General features: G+C 48.0%; 1 protein-coding gene and 1 pseudogene across 2 annotated transcripts in view; both read right to left on the bottom strand.

The window, feature by feature from the left end:
• The window catches only part of SH3RF3 (SH3 domain containing ring finger 3), a 379,536-nt gene that overhangs the window by 241,442 nt on the left and 125,190 nt on the right, over positions 1 to 12,904 (bottom strand). The window lies entirely within an intron of this gene.
• Positions 11,661 to 11,849, bottom strand: LOC144333990 (small nuclear ribonucleoprotein G pseudogene; annotated as a pseudogene).

Here is a 12,904-nt window from a genome sequence, read left to right as displayed (position 1 = left end):
ACAAAGCTGTTTGGGGGTAAAGAATTATCTCCTGATAATGACTTGAATACACCAACACAAATGAGGAAAACCAGAAATTCAAAATAAGGTTAATATCACAAAAACTGAAGACATATAATTGCTCTTTCATTTCTCAGCTTCTTTAAAGGAAACACAGTTACATAAAATAATAAAACAAGAAAACCTTTGAAGGATGAGGCCGCAAGGAAAGGGTCTGGGTAGGTTTACCTGGCTGTAGAGAGTGGGGCCTCCAGACACTGTCCTATGGGCTCTCGGGTACCCCACAGGTGCCATGAGAGGCTCCCAGGGCATCAAAAGCAGGGTTTGAAGGCAGTAACCCCAAAGCTCCTGCAGTCAGCATGGCCGCCCCCGGGTACAGTGAAAGCACCACCCTTCTGGTGTTTTCCATTGTGGTTACTCGAAACATTTCTCTCTCCCATTTACAAAACCACTTAGACAACTGGTTTCTCTCTGAGCTTTCAAGCCTCAGATGGCTATATGCAGAATCATGACGCTGGTCTTCTTTAAAGAAGACTGTTAGACAAACACAACTGTAACCATAACAGGAAAGACCCCAGCACTGTCATAATAAGCATTTCCCAGGGCTTTCCTGCCCCGAGGCCGAGGGGCACCTGTGGGCTTGCTCATGCTTGCTGGCACCGTCGGGGCTCATGCATCAGCAGCTGGGCCACCGACCTGTCTCCTGCTCTGGCCACTCTTGGGCACCTGGTTTTAAAGAGCTCTGTGGCCCTTCCTCTGATGTAATGAAGTGGAATGCTACACATCCAGTAAAGATCTTAATACACACCACACTTAATGCATCAAAATGTCTCGTATCAGCAGACAGCCCAATTAATAAAATACAAAGGCAAGCCTCAGTTTCCCTACTGTAAGTGAAGGGGTGGGGAGGCTGACCAGTAGGGTGACCCACCTCCCAAACACTGTATAAATCCATGATAAAGGCCTGAAATGCCCGCCGATGACACTGATTCTCAATGAGCCAAATTTTAAATACACACCCAATTCAACAAGAGCCAATTCAACAAGAGTCCTAAGCTTTACCTGGCCAGCACACAGCCATCAGAGTCTCAATGAACCCTGAACACCACTTGCAGCCCCATGCCACTTCTTTCTGGGCACACCCTTCCCTTCAAATGCACTTGTTTGTGTTTGTCCCTGGGAGATGGGAGGTGCCTGGCTACTGCACACACAGGTGGGAGGCATGCACGTATGTATGCATGGGTCAGCTGAGCATATTTCACACACGTCTGACACCTCCAAAGCCAAGACGCAAACATTCTTGACCTCTGCCTGTCCAGCTTCACAGACTGCACATTTTACTGCTCTGCTGTAATTACAATGAAAACAAACAAAATGCAGTCTTCGTGATTAACTAGAGCTCCTGCTGTGTGCCATTCAGCACAGTGTGAGGATCAAGGCTTCCTGGAGCCCTGGGGAGAGGACAATCACCTCCACATCATTGCTTTGTTCTGCATGACAGGAAGAGCCATCAACCAGGGCTCTCGCTTTACACCTATGCAACTACAAAGGGCCCTGACCATATATGTGTGACAGAGCCAGAAATGTTGATGTGTCCACACAACAGAAGGCTAGCTCACGGCCCCCGCTGTTGGGCCCCCACTGGGCGTCTTGGTAGAAAGGGACCCATGTAAGCCACTTCAGGTCAAGTCTTCATGCTACTGACCTCCTTCCTGCAGACACAGCCTCCTCTAAAGGGAGGGAAAGGCTCTCCATCCAGAGAAGGGCACACGGGGCTGAGAACACCTCAAACAGACCAGCCTCACTGGCTTGTAAACAGAGTGGCCTTCCTCTCACAGCAGAGGCAGGATGGGGTTCCGAAGTCACCTGCCTGCCTGGCTTGGTCCATTTACCTTCCATTCCTCTCTATAGGGGAGGAAGAAGTCCCTCCCCTGGAAACATGCACTTAGGAACTTGGTTCAGACACACGCTAGGGTCACCGGAAGCTTCGGTGCGTTCTGTCCCTGGATTGCCCGTGCACAGTATCAGGCCATAAGCTTGCAAGTCTTCTCTTCACCCTCTGCAGGCCACTTCTCCCATGGGCATCTGTTGGACCTGGACAGCCTCTCAGTTCTCAGCCATGGGCCACCTGCCCAGTCAGATCCTGCATCAGGCACTCCACATACAAGATCGGGAGCCCTCTTGCCTATGACCAAGGTGTCCCTGTGCCCACCCTACAAGCAAAAGTGCCAAGTTCCACAGAGGGTAAGTATGGAGCTGGAATTAAAACCCAGATACAGCCACTGGGAGGCAGATGCTTTCTAGATGCTTTCTCCACTTTTCTCTGGCCCAGAACCCACTCAAGCCAACTGCAGCTACTCTCCCGCTTTGGTGGTTCCGGGTAGGGCACATGCAGCTCCCTGACCCTGGGTCACAGGTACCCCTCACTCACCTCACCTGGGCCTTGCCTAGCACTTGAGGTCAGCAGTGACTGTGCATGGCACCTTGGGTTTAGGCGTCAGTTTGCATGGTTTTCCACTAGGGAGAGGAAAGTAAATCACAGGGCTGCCAAATGTCACTAGCACACTGCAGGCTTATCAACAACCGCCAGGAAAGTCTCAGGAATGCATTTATTCCCTAAATGCACTGAGAATTTAGAAAATGAAAAGATCCCAGAGAGCCTCTCTGCTCTCAAAAAGGTATTCCCAGGGTTGAGATAAATATCACAAATAGCCCTCCACCAAGAAAAATTACAATTACTACTTGGAAAAGATCTCTCTGGCCAGGGGAGAAAAGAGAACCTAAGCAGAGAAAGCCCCTGGGCACCTGAGGACATGGACGTCGTCTGCAGAGCCCCTGTTGTGCATGGCGTAGCACACGCATGACTGACAGTTTCTAGAGCCATCCCCACAGTGCCTGGCCCAGAGGCTGTCCAAACACCAGACGCTCTTGAAGCCGGGCAAACAGAGAGCTCCCAGAGACGTCAAGGAAACTTGTCTGAATAAAGCTCCCTCCACATGCATCTATGTTAAGCCTCCATGAAGCAAAAGTAGTGAAAGGAACCAAATCAAGAAAAACAAATTCTTCCTCCGTAGGACGTGAGAGCAAGTATAGACATTATCACAATTCAAGTTACATCGCGGTCTCCCTGTCACCAACGTCTCCATAAATAACACACCACCCAAACATGGTAACTGCAGGACATTGTGGAAGAAAATAACAAAACAAGCTCCTTGGGATGTTAAGGCATGAAGGGCCCCGGAGAGCCCTGACTTTGCACAGAAGGAAAATCAAGGACTCTAGTCCACCAATAGGCCCACGACAGCCCATGCCTCACTGTCACACAACCCAGGAGAAATCACAACAGAGTAGCCTGGAGTTCCAGCCTCCCCTTGCAGGCAGGTATGTAGGATGCCCCAGCTCTGGATGTTAGTCTCAGGGGGGCCTTGGGTAGGCTCAGCTGTCAGAGCCAGCCCTCTGCACACTTAAGAGCCAGCTGCTCAGGAGCCAGCAGCAGCTGCAGGTCTGGGTGCTCCTCACGGCCAGGAAACCCCTTCATCAGACCCATGAAGGCCAGAGAGGCCTACACTTTATGGATTCCCCAACCTGGCTTTTGTAAGGAACTTCAGCCGCAAGCCGCGCAGCGTGTTACGGCTATTACACAGGATCTGGCAGTAGGTACGTGTCAGAAAGTCTCTGATGAAGCCAAATGGAAATGAGTGCCCCGCCAGCACAAGGCTCTCCCTCCTTCCCGAGGCAGCCTACATGGTGAGCTGACCCCACACAGCTCACCCAGGTAGAGAGCACATGGGGATGCCCTGTGGGCAGAATCTGGGGAAACAGCAGGACAGAGAGGGTCTCTCTGCAGCTCGAGCTGAAAGGCAAAACCCCTGACCGCAGAGCGTTCTGGTCAAATCCAGCACAGCCAAGGAGCTCGGCACAGGTCACTGCCCCTGGATGGGTCCTGCTCTGACCTTTCACTATTAGAAAGGACAACAGCAGTGCAGCCCACTGTCCTCAAAGCAGCACGTCTTGCATGTCTCAATTACAAACCAGAACTTTCTGGCAGTCAGGCTCCCAGAGGTACTGGTGCAGGGATGTTAGGAGCACAGCCAGCTGTGGCCTAGCCTGGGGAATTGCGGAATGACCGATTGGATTCCTGGTGAGGACAAGGACTGGTGGCACCACCCACACATTGTTCAGAGGCTCACCGCCCTGGCCAGCCTACATGGTTGGATTGGCCCTGGCAGGTGTGGGCTGTGCTGAGGGCCCAAGGAAGGCTCCAATACACAGGAGGTGATAAGGCCTAGAGGCTCTGAGCTACAGAGACCCCTGCAGAAACCCCGGCTGCACAAGGGTTTGTGGTCCTCTCAGCTCTGCAGTTTATTGCTCTTTAAAATGGGGACAAGACCCCCTGACTGGCTGTCACAGTGGCCACTGCATCAGGATCCCCTCAGTAAACATTTCCTTCAGCCCCTACAAACAGCCCCAGGCTGTCCCCCACTCCTGGAAACCTTGCCACTAGGCATTATTAAGGTAAGTCTATTATTTCGTAAGCCTCGGTTGATGGGGTAAGTCTTACCGGCCGCCAGTTGCTTGGTGTTTCCAATGTCTGGGCCGGATAAGCTCCAGATCAGAAAATCTGCCTGGCAGCCCAGGGATGGCAGGGCTGCCAGGGTCAGCAAATAAGAAAGTGTACATGTGTGCAAAGGCATGTGGATATGTGTGTGCACATGTGGTGCCAACCAAGCAGGGAAAGAAACGCTAGAATGGCGAACACAAAAGCCAAGCTGGTCTAATTCACTCTGAGCCCAGGACAGCCCTGGCCCTGGTGACAGGGAAGCAGTGTGCTGTCTGTGTTTACTGTGACTCACTGGGAAAGTGGGATTTCCAAAAAAGCCTCCACTCAAACAGGCTGGCTGTCTCCTGTCTGTAAAACACACATTCTTAGCCCTGGTTTCTGCATTTGGGGACCCTTGGTTTTCTCGGACACTGAGACAGGGAGCTCTAGCTGTGTAATTCAGGAAAACAGGCAATGAAGGTGTCAGTGGCTTCCCTGAAGCGCAAACCAAGGCACTGAGAAGGAAAGTCTTCTTCCTGGGACGCGTGGCAGGCAGAGTCCGTCCTGCTCCAGTGGTCAAGGAGAGAAAGTAACTCCTCACTCACCACGAACTTGGGCCACAGTTTCCGGGCTGACAACTTTCCAGCCAGACTCTTGGTGTGCCCTTCACAGACATCAGGGCAGCTGCCATTTATAGGAAAGCCATGGGGCTTCCTCCTCCCTCCCTCCCCTTCCTCTCCCTCCTTCCCTTCCTCCCTTCTTCCCTTCCTCTCCCTTCTTCCCTTCCTCTCCCTCCTTCCCTTCCTCTCCCTTCTTCCCTTTCTCTCCCTCTCTTCCTCCCTCCTCCCTTCCCTTCCTCTCCCTTCTTCCCTTTCTCTCCCTCTCTTCCTCTCTCCTTCCCTTCCTCTCCCTCCTTCCCTTCCTCTCCTTTCTTCCCTTTCTCTCCCTCTCTTCCTCTCTCCTTCCCTTCCTCTCCCTCCTTCCCTTCCTCTCCCTCCTTCCCTTCCTCTCCCTCCTTCCCTTCCTCTCCCTTCCTTTTCTCTCCCTCTCTTCCTCCCTCCTTCCCTTCCTCTCCCTCTTTCCCTTCCTCTCCCGCCTTCCCTTCCTCTCCCTTCTTCCCTTTCTCTCCCTCCCCTCTCTTCCTCCCTCCTTCCCTTCCTCTCCCTCCTTCCCTTCCTCTCCCTCCTTCCCTTCCTCTCCCTCCTTCCCTTCCTCTCCCTTCCTTTTCTCTCCCTCTCTTCCTCCCTCCTTCCCTTCCTCTCCCTCCTTCCCTTTCTCTCCCTCTTTCCCTTCCTCTCCCTCCTTCCCTTCCTCTCCCTTCTTCCATTTCTCTCCCTCCCTTCTCCCTCCCTCTCCTTCTTTCATTCCCTCCTCACTTCCTTTCTTTCCATCATTCCTCCCTCCCTCTTCCTTAAGCCCACATCATTTAAAAGCAGGAACAGCTGACTCAATACCTCCTGGCCACAGAACGAACAGCATGATTTGATGCTGCCTGTCCAAGAAGGACTTACCTTCATGTCCACATGAGCAAGAGAAGCTCCTGCCCCAATGGGCACTTTTCCAGGATGCTGAGTGAATGTCGGCTGCAGAGTGGACAAGAGGGATTCGGTGGCTTTTGGGCTGCCTAGACACAGCCACTGAAATACACAGCGCTGCTACATGACATTCAAATACCATAGAGGGCAAGTCCTGGGCAGCAATGTGACCCGTGCCTGGTCATAGGCTGTCTGAGGGCAGAGGTGGAATAACTCCCTCCAGCATGAAGAGCTGCTAGTCCCCCACCCATCTCCATCCACCACTGTTCATGAAAAACACATAAAAATGCTGTTTGATTAGGCAGAGGCTGATGTCAGTCTCTGGGACAATGGAAGACAAGGGACACCCCCACCTGTTGCCCACCCGGCACTGCCACCTAAGACACCCTGAAATAAAAATCCCACTTCACTGTTTTCTCCAGTGATTCATTCATCAATAGCTTGATGTATTCCCTTTCCCTGATTAAAAGTTAACTCCACACAAAGATGAGAAAAGAAAGATGAAAACAAAACTTAGACCATGAGGACTAGGGAAAAAGTAATAAAGATTGTGGCCCAATCCCATTGGCAAATCCCCTTGAAGCTCTCAGGCCAGTGCACCTAGCAAAGGGGCTCCTGTACCCTTTACACACTAGACCCTCAAAGGTCCAGGAGTGGACTGAACCTGGGCCTTGGTGTTAGTGACTGATCCCGAATCTGCCCTGTTTCCAGGAGAGAGCACTTGTCTCCCTGTTTCAGTCAACGGTAAGTCTGAAACATCTCCTTCCTTGCAAGCAGGACATCGCATTGCCGCCCATATCCCTAAGGACACACTGTCAACTGACAAGCCCAGAGCACCTTCCAAGCTTGCCCCAGGACTACGTCACAGCATCAGCTTCCCCCACCTCCCAGGAAAACGCTGAACCAGACCCAGGTGAAACAATGGGCGACCTGTCCATGGCAGGCTCTCCAACTGTGGGGTCTTCCTTGTCTACCACCTTTCACCTCCACTCAGGGGACAGGGCTCAGTGAGGGGCCTCCACCAGGTCCTCAGTCACAGAGGCCAGGAGCACGGGCCTGGCCTCTCCCTCCAGACTTCGCAGTCTCATGGAAAGGCCAGGTATTAATACGAAGCACACACAGGTTTACATTTGTGAGGGGGAAAAAGAGGACAGTAAGAGAGTATGTACATTTACATACAAGCACACACAGGGAATCTTCCTCAGGGGAAAGGTGCGTCCTACTCACTAAGCAAGGAAACATTTCCTCTTCCCCTTCCTTTCAAAGGCCTCAATCTGCAGGACGGAAGCAGCAAAAATGAAAGGGGCAAAAACGAAAGCCAATTTAACTGTCTTCTCCTTCTGAAAACTCTGCCTATTAAAAGCACAAACAGTCGGCAGGATGGTTTCATTTCCTTGTCTTCATTAAATCAGGAAGCTGAGATTCAGCAGAGATTCTGGCCCCAGAAGTAGCTTATCGGAAATGACCATGAGTTATCACCCCAGTGTCCTCCACATGTTTTCTGGTAAGTAGTTTCTTTACTTAACTGAGAAGGTTGTTCCAACAGTTCTTAAAAGGTGTCCAGATTCCCAAGCCTACCTCATACCACATTTTCATAATTATAGAGGTGATAGCAACCTTGGTGAGAACAACTGTCAGGATGATTTTGATGGGGTTATTTGCTAATTTGGCCTCTTCTGTGAATAAAGATACCCAGTTGGCTCACTAATATGAACCCCCGTCCAACCCTGAATGTGTCCACAACCCCACAAACCTTCATACTGATCCTTAAAATGAGAACAACTCAGACATTCACTGGTGGTGGTGAAGTTAACTGAATAAAGCACTGCTCCTACGCTCTGTATTCTTAGAGCTTTGCTCAAGTTTCACCAGTGGGTGGTATGGGGTCTGCTGCAAGCCCAGTGTGACCCACTCCCTGTGAGATACTCCCAACCTAGATACACTATTCTGAAGCCCCAACAGGTTGCCTAAATTTGATTAGGAAAGAGAAATGCCACACACACAAAGCAAGCGTTGCACACCTGCACATGTACACACAGACACACACACACAAACACTAATCTTTAGACTGCCACCACCATGACACTGGTACCACCTTGTGTCTTTTAGCCTTAGGAGGACTGCAGGCTTGTACAGTGTTGGAGCCATCTCTGCTCTTTCCAGAGAGAAATGACCTAAAGGAGTAACCTAACCTGAACCACAGAGCCCCACACAGGTGTTCAATATCCTTCCAGAGCATTTCTCTAGCTTTTGAGACCAGAGCGGGGCACGTGGAGAGCACTGCCTCGCTGAGCCCACCCGCAAGAATTCGGACATCCACAGAGGGCAGATACTGCCCTGGAGAGGCAGTGCCTCCAGCCTCGAAGTACCCATCTGTTGGCTTAACTGGAGCGCTCATGGGGCACCGCCCTGAGCCACTAAAGTCCCGGCAATGAGGGGCTCCTCTCATGGGAGCGGCTGGCACAGAAAGAGACAACCGCACACCAACGTTAAGGGGTGCAGTTGAGACAGCAGGAAGTGAAACCCGGCAGAAGACAATGAAATTATCTGCCCAGTCTTCTCACAGGGTCATGGGAATAGTCATGGTTTCTTCATGTGTCTCAAGTTTTAATCAGCATCTCCGATGCCGTGTTGCCAGACCCAAGGGAACATCAGCCCAGTGTCAGAGGCAAAGCTGAACGAGGCTGGTAACATTTACATACAATGCGTCAGGCCCCATTCTAAGTACTTTACAGTATTAACCCATTTAACCTCCCCAACAGCCCAATGAGGAAGGTGCTGCCCCCACTTTACAGATGGGGAAACTGAGGCACAGAGCGGCAACTCGCCCAGGATTATACAGCTAGAAAATTATAGTACTGACTCCTCAGTCTGCACTCTAAGCCACTATGCTGCTGCGTGTTAAAAACTCTAGAAAAACGTATCGATTGTCCTCAGGTCAGACATCCAAAGGTCTGATGTGAAGAAGTCTAGAAAATGTTAGGAGAAGAAAAATGTGATTTCCTTCATGTTTTCCTCTAAGTGTCCTTGCTAGAGGGGTTGGCGAGGCAGTCATGCTGGCTGCCACTAGCCCGGGGAAATTCTCATGTGGGTTAGGAAAAGCACCCCTTCAAGACAAATCTAGGATAAATGTGACGTGAATGGTGCCTGGCCCCTGAGTTGTATGGTGTATAACCTACGCATCTCAGGGCCCAGGCACCATTCCCACTACATCTGACAGCCTTAAGAGCTGTGGGAGGGGAATTAAAAGAGTTCCATGCTTTTAGAAAGAAGAAAATGCAGTTCAAGACAAAATACTCATATATTACTTTCTGGTTTCTGCTCCCTGAACAATTATTTTCTTAAATTACAAATTACAAATCTTTGTGTGTCAACCTCTATAGTAGTCTTTGCATCTAAATCAAAGAGAAGTCATGGTCTCCACTTGGCCTGGTGGTTTAATAACCACCTGTTCTATTATATGGTCTATTTTCCAGACAGCCTAATTCCTTTCCAAATGACCCAGATACAACCATTTTTATCAAAATTCTAAGCACAGCCCCAAGCACAGGCTAAACCGAAAGACTGTTAAATTAGTCAGAATAAGAATTTGCTGCCTCAACATCTTAGATCCAGCATGAAAATCATGGACACAAGTGGTGTTTCTGCTGCCTGGATTAGAAAACAAGTAGCAAGCCTGGGAAACCTGAGAGCTGGGCAGCAAAAAATGCCCTCGCCAGCCCACCCAGAGAGCGGTGCCCACGTCCTGAAACCACATGGACACAGCCTATCCTGGGGCCCCTTTCTTTGTAAACACTTCTGCCTCCCAAGGAAATGAACTAATCAAAGCACCTTAATCAAATTTAAAGGGTAGGCCGGGCAAGGTGGCTCATGCCTGCAATCCCAGCACTTTGGAAGGCTGAGGCAGGCGGATCACTTCAGGTCAGGAGTTCAAGACCAGCCTTGTGAAACCCCACCTCTACTAAAAATACAAAAACTAGCCAGACGTGGTGGCGCAAGGCTGTAGTCCCAACTACTCGGAAGCCTGAGGCAGGAGAATCACTTGAACCCGGGAGGTGGAGGTTGCAGTGAGCTGAGATTGCACCACTGCACTCCAGCCTGGGCAACAGAGCAAGACTTCAGCTCCAAAAAAAAAGAAAGAAAAGAAAGAAAGAAAAGAAATTAAAGGCTAGACATGTGGGTCTAAATTCAAACTGATGGATTTTGCTTTTTGAGGTTCAAGAAGACTAGGGTGATTGACTACAGTCAGTCTTCTACTTCAGTCCCCTACTTACGATGGGCTGACTTAGGACTTTTCCACTTTATTATGGTACAATACAATACACAAACCATACTTCACATAGCTACATAGCCACTGTTTTTCACTTTCAAGACAGTATTTGGTAAATAACACAGATATTCAACACTTCATTATACAACAGGCTTTGTGTTAGATGATTCAGCCCAACTGTAGGCTGATTACATTAGCCAGCCTAATGTATATTGTTCTGAGTACATTTCAAGTAGGCTAGGCTGAGCGATGAGGTTCTGTAGGTTTGGTGTATTACATGCATTTTCAACTTATGATACTTCCAACGACTGATGGGTTTATCGGGACATGACCCATCTTAACTCATTCTTTCATTCTAGTTTGCCTGAAATATCCCTAGTTTTAGCACTGAGAGTCCCACATCCCAAGAAACTCCTCAGTCCCAGGAACACCAGGACAGCTGATCAACCCATGACAAAGCTAAAACTGAAGGCCTGTAAAAAGACAAAGCTTATAAAACGAACCTGAGGAAGCAGTTTCAGAAGTAAACATTAAGTTCAGAAAATTTTGACAGTTTGCACCCAAATATTCCTCTGAAAATAAACTCTGCTTCTGTTGAACGATGTAAACTTCTAAATTAAGCCTAAAACATCTTTTTAAATTATAATGTTGAAAGTTTGGGGGGTTTTTTTCCTCCTCTGAGACAGGGTCTGTCTCACTCTGTCACCCGGGCTGAAGTGCAGTGGTGCAATCTTGGTTCACTGCAACCTCTGCCTCCCAGGCTTAAGCAATCCATCCTCCAACCTCAGCCTCCTGAATAGCTCAGAATACAGGCCTGTGACACCTCACCCAGCTAATTTTTGTATTTTTTGTAGAGATGGCATCTCACTATGTTGCCCAGGCTGATCTCTAACTCTTTGGCTCAAGTGATCCTCCTGCCTTGGCCTCCCAAAGTGGTGGGACTATAGGCAAGATCCATTGTGTTCGGTCAAAGTTTTATCTTGTTTTATTTGGGGGGTACTTTTGCCAATTTAAGAACATAAGGTTGAGAACTCAAAGTCTAGAACCCTGGAACCCATTCTCTTAAAACTCACTATGTATTTTAAAGGGATTAGAAAACTGGTATTAAAAATATTAAATATTTGGTATTTTTTAGTATATCTAATTTTTTTTGACTATTACAAAAGTTTAACAAAAAGTATAATATGAAAATGTACACGACCTAATTTTTACATCATAGTAAAATAGACCCTATGAAGAGACGACATGGGTTTCTCTGCAAAACAGCCATTATTTATACTCGTTCCAATGCTTCTAACATGATGATACTATTTCCTCATATTACCACCATTCCAATATTGTTCTGTTGCTCACCAGTCGCCATCTCCATGCATTCATCCACCACAAGACTCATAAATGGATCAAATGCCTGCAATATTCCTTGGACATGCCTGCCACCATTTAATTTCAATGACAACTTCTTGTCCATAAACTTTTTCAACTCGGGAGGGTGAGCTTTGCTCATGGTGTCTACTCCATGGGTTCACAGATGCCTTGGAACATAATGCACGGCCTCCCTCATGCTCCCGCAGTAGGCCCGGTGTCTTGTGTCTCTCTAATTCTTTATTAAAGATAATTTGGGCAGGGCATGGTGGCTCACGCCTGTAATTAATCCCAGCACTTTGGGAGGCTGAGGCGGGTGGATAACCCAAGGTAAGGAGTTCGAGACCAGCCTGGCCAACATGGTGAAACCCCGTCTCTACTAAAAATAAAAAAATTAGCCAGGCATGGTGGCAGATGCCCGTAATCCCAGCTACTTGGGAGGCTGAGGCAGGGGAATCACGTGAACTTGGGAGGCAGAGGTTGCCATGAGCCAAGATCACGCCACTGCACTCCAGTCTGGGCGACAGAGTGAGACTCAATCTCAAAAAAAAACAAAAATAATAATAATTTGAAAAAAAAAGCTATGCAGAATACAATGTATATGCCTAAATAACGTTAATTTAGAAATTTTAAAAAGGTAATTTTTAAAATGGTTTCACTTTTTTGGATTTACTCCAGGTAAGTGATTTGACTTTTTTGTTCTACCTAAATAGCACTGGATGTAATTATTTCCCAGGGCTTCAAAATCCTGAAAATCTTAATTCCCTATTGAAGCACTTTTTTTTTTTTTTTCTAAAATAGCTAATTACTAAACTACAACAAACATAGAAGTTGAATTTGGCAAGTTTTAGTAGTGTGCTTCTAGGTCCTCCTTTGATATAAATATGTTTTCCATATTTGCTCATACTCAAAAGTTTTCTAAATTTAGCCCAGGAAACATACCATCATCATTATTATTATTATTATTACTACTGTTATTATTTTGTTAAAGGTTTTTCTGTATTTATCATGTTTTGAAAAACAAATTCTAGATCCTTTAAAATCCAGTCCATTATTACTCCATTCATTTTATTAATATTAATAAATATTTAAGCCTGCTAAGTTTTCCGAGTACATCAAAATTACAATGATCGTTTCATGAAGAAACGAAGTCGTATATAATACAAGCTTACATTGCTAAGCTCAGAGGTGAATTCA

The sequence above is a fragment of the Macaca mulatta genome, chromosome 13 (assembly GCF_049350105.2).
Source record: "Macaca mulatta isolate MMU2019108-1 chromosome 13, T2T-MMU8v2.0, whole genome shotgun sequence".
Classification (NCBI taxonomy): domain Eukaryota; kingdom Metazoa; phylum Chordata; class Mammalia; order Primates; family Cercopithecidae; genus Macaca; species Macaca mulatta.
This window is presented reverse-complemented; position numbering and strand designations above follow the sequence as displayed.